General features: G+C 43.4%; 1 pseudogene; it reads right to left on the bottom strand.

Moving 5' to 3' along the window:
* Positions 1-1,176: 1,176 nt before the first annotated feature.
* On the bottom strand, positions 1,177-2,196 carry LOC101565456 (annotated as a pseudogene).
* Between the last annotated feature and the right edge of the window lie 2,314 nt (positions 2,197-4,510).

Consider the following 4,510-nt stretch of genomic DNA (forward strand, 5'->3'; position numbering starts at 1 on the left):
TAGTGCACATAAGCACACACGTGGACAAAGCTATTCATTTCACCGCTGTTTACAAGAACAAATGATTAGAAATGCATTAAATGCTAATAAATATGACACTACTCAGTGGAGATCAATGGAGGCAATATATGCACACAGAACACTGTAAAGCCAGTAAACAATGGTCTAACTGTATATTTTTGAAATTTACCCAAAATGCATCATTAACTGAAAGAAGCCCTTAGTACAGAATTGTGTATGCAGAGTGGCCCAATTTGATATAATCAAGAGCAATTTATCTGTCTGGATTTGCCTTAGAAGGATATATGGATTACGCTTAATTTTCTTTTTTGGGAAGGGTACCAGGAATCAAATTCAAGACCTTGCACTTGCCAGGCAGACACTGTTTCATTGAGCTATATATCCTAGCCCTATGCTTAATTTTCTTGCAGAGGACTGAGAGGATAGATCTACCTCTTACTCCATATTATTATTAATTTTTTGTCTTTTTTCAGACAAGGTCATGCTCTGCAGTTCAGGCTGGCTTTGAACTCACTTTGTAGCCCCCACTGCTTTTCCCGCCTCAGTCTCCTTAATGCTGGGATTACTGGCATGTGCAACCGCACCAGGCTGTGTACTATTTTACTAGTATAAAAGCCTCAGGTTTATCTTTTTTTAATAGCTGAGTAATACTCCATTATGGAAAAATACTACATCTTTTAAATCCATTATTCAGTTGATGGGCATTTAGGTTGTTTCCAAGATTTAACCATGACAAATTGCACTGCTGTAAACATGGGCACACATATATTTCTGTGGTATGATGTATTCAGGTCATTTGGAAAGGGGGAATAGGTAGGTTGAATAGGATTTCCAATTCTAGTTTTTTGGAAGAATCTCCACACTGATTTCCATAATGGTTGTACCAGTCTACACTCCCACCAATAGTGGAGAAGGGCTCCTTTTCCCCCACAACCCCTCCAGCATTTGTAATTGGCTGACTTCTTTTTTTTTTTCTGGATAAATATCTTCAATGTGTAACAATTGGTCTACCAGGGAGGACAAGGCCTCCAGGCCCCAGCCCTTCTCCCATTATGTCCTGGAACCCATGTACCTGGGCCAGCCCCAGGCTTGCCCCAGCCCCAGGCTCCCCAAGTCCCAGGGAATGGTGGGAAAGGAAGGTGGATGGCTGGGGGCTCAGCCCCAAGAGTTCAGGGAGTCAAACACAGAACTAGTTGAATTTGGTCTTGGAGAAGTCCATCTCTGGATGCTGATCAATGGAGTTTTTCAGGATCTCCTGTTTCTTCTGCCCATCTGAAGTGGGCAGCCCCAGGGACTTCTGCCTCTGGTAATACATCATTTTCTCTACCATGCTCCGTGTCTCATTGTCCAGATCTGATAGCTTAGAGTTCTCAGGGTTAATCTTCTTGGTATTGATCTCTGGGTCACTGGACACCAAGCGACTCCACCAGTCCATCTTATTGATCTTCTCCAAATGCAGTCACCACCTTGTCCTCAATGAGCCAGGAGCTCTCCTCTACCTTCACCTCATTGTACAACTCCCCATCAGTGACCGCTGGCTGCCCCTTGAGTGCCACCCGGAGGTGCCGTCGCTGGATGTCCACCTGACCACATCCTTGCCCTTCAGCTGGAAGTTGACATGGAAGGTCACTGCCAGATCCAGCTCCGACAGGGTCTGTGTCTAATGGCAGTGGGGCAGGTCAGCCCCATTTCCTAAGGTGGGCTTCAGTTTCCCTTTGTCCTTCTCATCCTCCTCCTCTTCATCCTCCTCCACCTTCTGCTTCCTTGGAGTGCCAAGGCTGCCATTCTTTAAGCTGGGCCTCATGATTCTCCGCATCTTTTTTCTTGTCAATCTCCAACTGGAGCCTCTCTGCCCCTTCATCAGTCAGCTCCTGGATCCACAGCCCGGAGTTCACTGCCTTGGCTTCTTTGGCCAGCCTGGCTGCCCGCTCTGCCTTTTCCTTCCGCTCAGTCTCCTGCCCAGCGAGTTTCTCCCGGCCGGCCTTCTGGGTTGCAGTGGTTAAAGGTCTGTGTGATGAGCTCTGCCATCCCCTCTTCTCCTCCACCGAAAAAGTCTGTCTTGCGTCGAAGGAAGCTGAAGAAAGTGTTCACAAGCCTCTGCACGCCGCCTTCGCGATGGTGTGCCATGGCCAACAACACGCCGCGGAAACGCTCCTCCTCCTGCTCTCTGCGCATGGCGCAGGTCGGCTCCACGCCTGGTGGTCTGCACTTGCGTCCTGCGCCCTGCCAGCTGTTTCGGACTGGACTGCCGTAAGGCCCTACCACTCCAGCGGCGGAGCCGGAAACACTTGGGTGACTTCTTGACAATGGCCATTCTTTCTGGGGTAAGATGAAATCTCAGCGTTGTTTGAATTTGCGTTTCTTGAATGACCAATGATGTTGAACATTTTTCACATATTTGTCTTTTGTATTTCTTCATCTGAGAAGTGTATATTCATCTCAGATACCCATTTTTGGATTGGGTGTTTGAATTTTGGGGACTTGATTTTTAAAAATTTCTTTTTCTTTTCTTTCTTTCTTTTTCTTTTTGGTAGAGTCTACAGGGTGTTCAGGGTCTCATTACTAGATCGGACTTGGACTCGTAGTGATCCACCTGTTTACAGCCTCCCAAGAGCTGGGATTACAAGTGCGTGGCACCATGCCCAGCCTCAATTGCCATCTCGGTGCCCCCTGGAGGCGGGGTCAGCACGGCGGGCCGGGGGATCAAACCCCAGGCCCCTGCACCTCCTTGAAGGTGCTTTAATTTGCTGAGCTATTTGGCCGGCCAAAAATTTCTTCATATGTTGTAGACGAAAGTCCTTTTTCTGAGAGACAGTTAGCTATAATTTTTTTCCCCAATTTTTGGGTTTTCTTTTTCCTCTGTTGAGGATTTCTTTTGACATTCTGAAACTTTTCAAAAAGATAAGATTTCAGTTGGTAATTCTTTGAAGTATTTTCCATGCAATTTGGTTTTTGTTCATGAACTCTCTACCTAGCCCTATGTCTTTAAGATTTCTATCTACTTTCTCTGCTAGAAGATGTAGTGTTTCTGCTTTAATATTTAAATCTTTGATCCATTTTGACTGTAGTTTAGAGCATGGTGATAGACAGAGATCAAATTTTAGCCTTCAATATGTGGAAAGCCAGCTTTTCTAGCACCATTTATTAAAGAGATTATGTTTTTTCCAGTGAATATGTTTGGCCCCATTGTTAAAAATAGGGTGGCTGAGTGTATTTGTAGTTGCGTCTGCATCTTATAATCTGTTTAATTGATCCTCAGGTTTGCCTTTTTTTTTTTTTTGCCAGTACCATATTGATTTTATTGCAGTAGCTTTATAGTATAATTTCAAGTCGGGGATTGTGATTAGTCCTGACTTTCCTTTGTTGCCCAGCACTGCTTTTGCTATTTTGTGTCTCTTGTGGTTCCAATTGAATTTTAGGAATGTTTTCTCTAGAGCTGTGATTTTTGATTTTCCCTCCTTCCTTCCTGCCTATTTTTTTTTTTTTTTTTTTTTTTTGTACCAGAGAGAGAATTCAGAACCTTACTCTTGCCAGGCAGCTGTTTATGCCGCTGAGCTATCTCCCTGGCCTCCCACCTCTCTTCTTTATGAGCTGACTTACTCAGGTTTTTGTCACAGGAGTAGAAAGCTGACTGACATAGAAGACCATGAAGAGTTAAGAAGATGTATTTGAATTGTTTTTATTTTTTAAATTGTGGGCAAAAATTGCACATATTTAGCTGAAGGGAGGGAGTTTATGAAGAGGAACAAGTAACATATACTGAATGAAATCTCTGATGAGAAAAAAGAGCATCAGTTCAAGAGCAGCAGGACTATATTAGGCCCTCACAGCTGTGCTTACACAGTTGCCAAAATGCTTCTTTTTTTTTTCCTTTCTTTCTTTCAGACTTCACACTGAACTGCATACCCTGCCCTTTTAAAATGTTCTATTTTTTGAGACAGGGTCTTGCTTAGTCACTAAGTTCCCCAGGCTAGGCCTGAACTTGTGGTCCTCCTGCCTCAGCCTCTCAGAAGGCTAGAGTCATAGGCATGTGCAACCATGTCTGGCTTATGATGGTTTTTCAGGTCATCATCATAGTAGGTGTACTTATTAAAGTAGTCCTCTATTCCAGATTCTATTATATAATCTATATGTTTTCATTTAACATTTAATTTACTTACCAAATTTGTTCATCAAGAAATATTCATTGACATCCAGGTGTGGTGGTGCATGTTTCTAATCCCCGCACTCGGGAGGATGAGGCAGGAGGATTGTTAAAGACCAGCCGGGGCTACAAAGCAAGTTCAAGGCCACCCTAAACTGCATAGTAACACCCTGTCTCTAAAAGATAAAAAAAAATTCATTGACAAATATGTACTAATAAAATTAAAAATTAAAAAAGAAATATTCATTGAATAACTACTAAGTGCCAGATATGGTGCTAGGTGGGGAGACAGAGAATGCATAAAATAGACAAAGTAAGCTGGGGATATAGCTCAGTGATCTAAGC

This window comes from Octodon degus, unplaced genomic scaffold (assembly GCF_000260255.1).
Source record: "Octodon degus isolate 3935 unplaced genomic scaffold, OctDeg1.0 scaffold00183, whole genome shotgun sequence".
Classification (NCBI taxonomy): domain Eukaryota; kingdom Metazoa; phylum Chordata; class Mammalia; order Rodentia; family Octodontidae; genus Octodon; species Octodon degus.